The sequence below is a fragment of the Alexandromys fortis genome, unplaced genomic scaffold (assembly GCF_014885135.2).
Source record: "Alexandromys fortis isolate MF-2015 unplaced genomic scaffold, M_Fortis_MF-2015_v1.1 scaffold_218, whole genome shotgun sequence".
In the NCBI taxonomy this organism is placed as follows: Eukaryota; Metazoa; Chordata; class Mammalia; order Rodentia; family Cricetidae; genus Alexandromys; species Alexandromys fortis.
The window spans coordinates 2,362,044-2,370,502 of NW_026068112.1; the positions used below are offsets into that span (position 1 = coordinate 2,362,044).

The window sequence follows — 8,459 nt, forward strand, 5'->3', positions numbered from 1 at the left end:
TCAAAGGCCAAGGCAGCTTCTTCATTTAACCAATGAGAGTAACACATAAACAGAAGACCCTCCTACACCATTTCTCCTTTTTCTGTTTAAACAAAAAGGAAAGGCTTTAACTTTAACATAGTAAAATTACACATAGCAAAACAGTTATAAAGCAAGAATTACAGTTACAATATTTATATCTATTTTATCTTTAATCATAACAATGAAAACTATGGCTAACCATTCTTCAACTACATCAAAGAAGTAAAAAACTTCCAAAACTCTAGAAATGACAGAGATATCTCACTGCCTGGACAGTCACCCAAAGTTCTTTTGTACCTTTGGGGTATCCATTTTCAGCCTATAGGCCCATAGTATCCAGCAGACATTTCCATGAAGCAGGAAATTTCAAAGACAGTTCAGTCACTTTTTTTTTATATCCTGCAAAATGCCTCGCAGACTATTTCATAAATCAGGAACCCCAAAAGACCATCTCACCTTTAGGCAAGTTCAGCAGTCCTCTCTCTGCGGGTTCTTCATGTCCAGTTTATGCAACAGTCCAGGCAAGAGCAGTTTCTTGCCAAAATGGCTAACCAACTCCATAAGGAGCCTCTTCAATGCCCATCTTCCTCTTGAAGTAGATTGGTGCTGCCAGGAGCAGATGTGTCTCACTGTGATGAAAAACCCTAAGTTATTAAAACATTTAAAATGCCATATTCTGTAGTCTTTGAAAGGATATGAAGAATGTCTGTCTAACTGAAATATATCTCTATATATCTAGAAAATCTAACTAACATGACTACAAGCTTGACTATTATCGATGATTATCTACTAACAACCTATATATCCTAATTATACATTACATTTTAAAAATGAACTACACAATCACAATACCTTAATCAATATCAGAAATACATATACATATAACAAAATTGACCTTAAATTTCTATCAATAAGGCAAAATTTATACCAATGCAAATTATTCATATCTATATCATATCCTCCTTTAAATGTAAAAGAACATTTATAAACAATATTTAGGAATATAGGCACAATTTTTTCTCTCCAAACTGCTTCCTGCTGTATGAGGTCACTGTTATTCAGGTCTTTCATGGTATAACCTGTCTGCTAAGTTCATGTCAGTCGGCAGTTGAGTGAAGTAATTTTCTGAAGGTGTTCATGGTGATCTTTCAGGAGGGTGTGGTCTATCATACTATATTGGGATAGAAGCAATCCACAGGGTCTCATCCTCTGTGAAAACAAAAGAAGAACCTCTTTTCCAAAGCATCAGATCCTTAGACCCAAATTGTGAAGTCATAATACCCTTATGATATTCATTCTGGTTTATCTTGGCAGCCCATATAATGAAATGTCTCTCTGTACTTAGCTCCTTTACAGTAAAAAAAAATTTAAAGAAAATACAGTAATACAAAGAATCCAGACTCTCTGTGAATTTTCCATTTTTATGTGGCTTATTTTTACTCTATCACTTTACTTTATTCTGTCTCTTTAAAGACTTTATCCATTTTTAAGCATTAACTTTATAATTTTTTTAATACTCTTTTCCTTCTCTCTCCCAAGCCTACGTATGTCTATCTAACACTATGACCCATTTAGAGGTCTTTTTTTCCAAGCCTAACTGTATCCAGCTTTATTAAAGATACTTTTCATAAACAATCATGGTTTTCCAGGCAGAACATGGGCAGACAATCAGTAACAGTATACAAGAACTTCCAAATTCCCTTCTTGTATGGACTACCAAAATCAGAAAGCCAATATAAAACCCAGTGAGTCTTCATTGGATGCTCTGAAAAGGGGGAGGAGTTTAGAGTGAGGGAGGGCTGACATTTCACATTGAGGATGTTGTTTCACAACTCTTCACAAGCTGACCCCGACTTTCAGGAAATGAAATGAAAATGGCAGAATTATCAATTTGCGGATCCACAATCTTCTATAAAGATTTTGAGGGCACTCAATGATATCACTGCAAAGTCCAGATTGCCCAACAGACTGGCAAAACCAATTTTGGGGATCAGGTTCCCACAGGTCTCTGGTCTTAAGGGAGTTAAGTCTATGTTGATGGTACAGGGGGAGAAGGATATAAAAATGAACTGAGTTTTCCCACACAAGGCATGTTGTGCCATGGTGGCCACATATGTCAACATGTCCCCAGGACGTCTCTTCTGGGAGCCAAGAGGAGTCTTTCAAATTATCAGGGAAAGATGTTTTCCATCATGAACCATCATCCATCCAGCTTGGGAGACACTGCTAGTGACACATGTTCCTCCCCCTCCAAAACAATGAAGTGTTCTGTGTGCTAACATCATAGCTTTAAAAAAAAGGTAAAACAAAATTCTGCATTTTTTTTAAATTCTGCATTTTTATAAAACTTGATAAAAAATAGTATTTCAAACTGTACAGTCACCAGAAGTACACAGTTATCAAAAACACACACATTTCACTTGGCGTCTCCAGCACCTTCAGCTTTTTGTGCCTGGTCTTTTTGGCATCTCCAATCTCTGCAGGATTATTGGTATCCTTACCAGCATCGGCCTTCCCTTTCTTCCCCTTGGGTATCTTCTCTCCCTTCTTTGCAGGGGCCTTTTTAAGCTTGGGCTCTGGCTTTGGAGGAGCAGGTTTAGCGGACACCCTTGCTGATCTTCTCTGTGGCTCGTCCTTCACCTTGGCTTTATCTCCTTTAGTATCTCCTTCAGCCTTTCTTTTGGGCATGGCGGCAGTGTGTGTGTGTGTGTGTGTGTGTGTGTGTGTGTGTGTGTGTGTGTGTGTGAACATCAGCGCTGAATGTGGGGCTCTTCTTAAAATGCTAAGCACTTCTTAAAAACTGAAGTTGCGCCATGTAGAGGTAATATGGTACCACCTGTTTTCTGCCCAGTCTAAACCTTAACTGTGCTTTTATTAAGATAATTACGGTAGTTCCTGCATGAGATCAGCACAGTTCAGTGTGGTGGAGCCACTCCTGCATCAGAGCCATTTGGTGCCCCTGAGCCATGCACAGTTCCAGGCACACAGCAGTCCCCGATGCCATCAAGCAAGCTGTAGCATTTTACTCACAAAACCACATCCAAATTCTGTCTCCTGCAAGAGACATGCAAGAGGTCATGCTAGTAGCATAGACCAGAAGGCCAGCATTTTAAAACTGCATGGCTTTTTTTCCCCCACCTCCAGGTAGGAGCCACACTCAACACTTTAACTCTGAGAATGAGCTTTTTATCTGAGTTACACCCAAATCTGCCATGCAGAGTACTGAGCAGCCTGGAAACATCTCTGTGTATGGTGGCAGGAATCCGCCATGGTCTCCTGCCTGCCCAAGCCTGATCCTGCTGTCTGCCCAGGCAGGAAGAGCTGAGCCAAGGGCAAGGTCTCAGCTACTTTCCTACTGATCCCAAGCAGACACACAAACACCCAGGCCCACAAATGCACCATAGCTGGAGTTAGCACCAGCGGCTGGGCCCAGGCAGGGCCCAGAAAGCCATGTTTTAAAATGGTGTGGCCCTTTTTTTTTTCTGCTGAGTGAGGAATTCTCTCTGTGGTATGCCACCCAGGAACAGTAAAAAGCTGTGTTAAACTCTCTCTCTCTCTCTCCTTTTTAAGCCCTCACAGGTTTTATGTGGAGTTAGTAGACTACGTTGGGCAGCCACTCTGTAGTAGAAGGGAGCTAAGGGCTTTGTTCCTGGCGCCCAGCTGCTTAATCCCCAAAATAACCACATGGAGATCTGTATTAATTAAATTGCTGCCTGGTCCATTATCTCCAGCCTCTTATTGGCTAACTCTCACATATTGATCTAACCCATTTCTAATAATCTGTATTGTCACTTGACTATGGCTTACTGTCATGAGTCTAACCAGTGTCTGTCTCAGAGAAGAGAGCCATGGCATCTGCCACACCACCTTCTTCTTCCCAGAATTCTGTTCTGTCTACTCCACCCACCTAAGGACTGGCCTATCAAAAGGCCAAGGCAGCTTCTTTATTAAACCAATGAAAGCAACACATAGATAAAAGACCCTCCTACACAACCCACCCACTTGGGTGTAACCTCTTATACTACTTATGACCATGTAAAGCATGCATCCGGCTTCTTTTCATGCTGCAGGATTCAGATGCTGTTCTCCATTACAGCAGAGGATATTGATTTGTGAGTCTACCCATAAATAAATAGCCATCTATTATTCTCAATTCTGAGCTAGTGTGGGATTTCTTTTAAGTATCCATCTTCATCTGGCCCCCACATGGATTTAGACTCCACACCTACTGAGTGGATGGCCTAAAGGCCTAACTGGTCCAGTGATGTAGGAGGGTCATCTGTCTATGTGTTGCTCTCAATGGTTAATAAAGAAACTGCCTTGGCCTTTTGATAGGCCAGCCCTTATGTGGTTGGAGTAGACAGAACAGAATTTTGGTTGGAAGAAAGCAGAGTCAGGCAGACTCCATGCTTCTCCTACCCAAGACGGATGGTTGTTAGACTCATGCTGGTAAGCCACAGTCAAGTGGCAATACACATTAATAGAAATGGGATAAGCAAGATGTGAGAATTAGCCAGTAAGAGGCTAGAGCTAATGGGCCAAGCAGTGTGTGTTTAAATGAATACAGTTTCCATCTAATTATTTTAGGTAAAGATAGCCAGGCAGTGGGAAGCAGTCCGCTGCTCCCCACTTACTACAGTCCAGGGCCCAGAAAGTCTCCCAACCCTGCCTACTTGGCTTGCTTTTACTTAAGCAGGTTTTTTTTTTTTTTTTNTTTTTTTTTTTTTTTTTTTTTTTTTTTTTTTTTTTTTTTTTTTTTTTTTTGTAGAACCTGTGCCACTGCGGAGCTTACTGCATGTGGCGACTTTGAAATTTCCTAAGTGCATGCAAGCCCCTGCCCCCACTGCTGCGTTCCCTGGTGTGGTTCCCTGGCACAATTCCTTGCCATGTGACGACTTGTGCAACTTCCAGTTTGTGCTCTCTGCCTGTGAGTTCTGGGTTTCTTGCTCTGTATATGGAATGAATTTAATTGCTTTTAATTTATCAAGCAAAGTATATTTTTCAGTATTTAACCAGTACCTAGGCAGGAAACTAAAGTGGCTCAGGACCTTTCCTGTTGCCCCCGGTTGCATCTCTGCTAGTCATGAGTTTTCAACCATAATACCTGCTGGACAATAAAGATTATTACACCTAAAACAATTTACTGGATCTCATAACAGGTAATTAATAAATCAATATGCTAGATTACATCAATATTGAAATTTTAGTAACTTTTTTGCTAATACTATGGATTGTGGTCTGCAAGGCTAATATGGTTATGATGATACTTCCATTTATTGGACATTGGGACTCACTTTTTGACTTCATATAGTCTATCCTTAAGAAAGAATGTGGCACTTTTAGGAATAATACTGTCTTTACAGATTAATAATGAACAGCCAGTTGACAGTATTAATACCATTGAAAGTCAAAAGTTACTGGACAAAAATTAATACTATTGAAAAGGGTAACAATTTGACAGACAAAATTGAATTCATATTTAAGGGTACTGAAAAATTATCTGAAAGAATTAATACTGTAGAATTTTACAGTCAAAATTTGTTATAAAGTTATGATAGGTTAGCAGATAGCATATCTCTCCAGGATGGCAATCTGCATGCTATCCAAATAATGTCCAAGGATGAGGTGTTATCCTTAAAGGAGAAGCTTCAGACCTTGGAAACCTATGTGTAGAATGAAGGACAGAGGCTAGGTGCCTTAATGAAATCACTAGAAATGTATATGGGCCAGAAGATTCAGATTTACAAAAGACAATAATAAAAAGATTTGAAATGATTGAGGAAATTATTGGAGTTGATGAACAGGGAAAAAAGACACAAGGACAGGATTCAACATTGCCAGTAGGTGTCAGAGAAGATTTACCCAGAGTTTTAGCTTCTTACCCTGTAATCTATTCTGACAAAGCATCAAGTTCTAAAAGCCCAAAAGTATCCAAAGAAGGTAGATGGATACCTATAGGAATGAATGATATAAAAGAAATTAAGCAAACTGTCATAACTTATGGCTTGCATTCCTCATTTGTTAGGGAAATAATAAAGACATGGGTTTCTAGCATTATGGTAACACTACAAGATGGGCTTCAGTTAGTTTCAGCAGTCCTGGATGGTGGGCCCCAGTTGATGTTTAGATGTTATTTTAAGGAAGAGGGTAAAATTTTAGAATAACAGGGAAAATCAAAAGGACTTGAAACTTCCCAAGATCAAATTCTTGGTGAGGGTACTTATGCTGACCCATAGGTTCAAAAATGAATAAATCTTGTCCCTATGCTACAAAGCAGAGTTAAATGCTTGGGACTGGATTCATAAACTAGGAAAATGAATTGAATAATATACCAGGGTTAAACAGGGCCAGCGAGAACCCTTTAGTGGCTTTTTACAAAGATTAATTAAGTCTGTACAAGGCAGCCTTAGCCCGAGTTGGTTGTTGGCAGTTTTCATGATGGCCATGCACTGTCGGGGCTCAGAACTCGACCTTAGCTGGATCACCAGAGTTCAGGTGAATGAGGCGGGCAGAACAGATCCAGGCTCACAGAAGCATGAAGGAGGAATGGCAGGCGGCATGACTCCTTAAAGGGATTACGTTTATAGACCTTCCCACACTTTCCGGGGATGACACGTTTTCTAACGTTCAACGTCTGTGCTACAAAGCCAGATATCCAATCCAGGAAGACCTCTTGAAAGCCTTAAATATACATGACAAAGGCATCACTACGACTGCCATCTGCGTTTATCCCGCTCGGGTGTGCAACGCTGTGAAAGCCCTGAAGGCCGCAGGCTGCAACATCCCTGTGGTATCAGTGACCACCGGCTTTCCAGCTGGACAGACTCATTTAAAGACACAGCTGGAAGAGATAAGACTGGGCATGAAGAATGGAGCCACCAAAACCGATGTGGTCATTTGATGGAGGAAGGTCATTGGTTAAGTAATAAAGAAACTGCTTGGCCTCATAGGTTAAAACATAGGTGGGAGGAGTAAACAGAACAGAATGCTGGGAGGAAGAGGAAGTGAGCTCAGAGGCCATGCTTCCCCTCTCTGGGCCAGACGCAATGAAGCAAGCCACCAGGTCAGACATGCTGAATCTTTCCCAGTAAGCGCATCTAGTGGTGCTACACAGAATATTAGAAATGGGCTACCAGGTGGCCCGGTTTAGGTGCTGAGGAGTTCCATCTGGACGGGTGAGTGTGTGCTATTCAGGGGCAGACTGTCCCTGAAGAGAGCACAAACCCCCCTCCCCCAGCTCCTTCTGCAGGGCTGTCTTTCTCAAGCACGACCCCAGCCCCCCAGCACCCCCTCAACCCTGCCCTGCTGTATGCTAGGACCAGTGCTCAAGAACAGTTTTAAGCTCCTACACTAAGGCTACCCACCCAGAGCAGTGAGTGCCTGCCTACCGAGCAAACCTCAAGGTCCCCTGTAAGGGAGCCTGAGCACAATCAGCCTGTGCTCCAGGGCCTCCTGTGCTCTCCTGGACCCTACCCTGCCTGCCATGTCCTTCCTTTTGTCCCCAGATCATTGGGCTACCAGGTGGCCCTGTTTAGGTGCTGAGGAGTTCCATCTGGACGGATGAGTGTGTGCTATTCAGGGGCGGATTATCCCGGAAGAGAGCACAAACCCCCCTTCCCCAGCTCCTTCTGCAGGGCTGTCTTTCTTACACACGACCCCACCCCCCAAGCATGCATTTTCTGCAAGGTCTTTTGCTCAGGAACAGTTTTCTGCTCCTACACTAAGGCTACCCACCCAGAGTGGTGTGTGCCTGCCTACCGGGCAGGCCTCAAGGACCCCTGAAAGGGAGCACACACACCTTCAGCTTGTGCAGCAGGGTCTCCTGTAGTCTACTCATCCCCACCCTGTCCCCCAAGTTCCCCCTTTTGTCCGCGGGTCATTGGACTAGCAGGCGTCCATGTTTTGGTGCTGAGGAGTTCCATCTGGATGGGACGGTTCCTGCTTCTACACTGAAGAGATACACCCAGAGAGTCAGTCACAACAAAGACTAGAGCAAGACACCAGGCCTCTCCTGGCTCCATTTGAAGGAAGAGACAGGAAGGCGCCAATGCAAGAATTCCTCCAACAACCTGAAAGGCAACATGACATCACCAGAATCCAGAGATCCCGAAATAAGAAGAATTGTACACCCTACTCCAGAAGAATTAGAAGAAACCGACTCAAAAGTGAATTATATGAAAATAATAGAAGACCTTAAACAGGAGGTGAAAAACTGCCATAAACAATTAGAGATTACAAACAAAAAGGTAGAGGAAATGAATAAATCGCTCAAAGATACCCAAGAAAACCAAGAGAAACAAGAAAAAGCAATCAAACAGGTAACGGAAGCAGTTCAAGACTTGAAGAATGAAATGGAAGTAATGAAGAAAACACAAACCAAGGGAAGGATGGAGATGGAAAATCTGGGTAAATGAACAGGAACTACAGAGACAAGTACT

The 8,459-nt window shown here is 42.3% G+C and overlaps 2 pseudogenes; one reads left to right on the plus strand and one right to left on the minus strand.

Annotated features, from left to right (window-relative positions):
* Nucleotides 1–2,357: 2,357 nt before the first annotated feature.
* Nucleotides 2,358–2,709, minus strand: LOC126489956 (non-histone chromosomal protein HMG-17-like; annotated as a pseudogene).
* A 3,750-nt stretch (nucleotides 2,710–6,459) lies between these two features.
* LOC126489948 (deoxyribose-phosphate aldolase-like) overlaps nucleotides 6,460–8,459 on the plus strand; it is a 16,091-nt pseudogene continuing 14,091 nt past the window's right edge.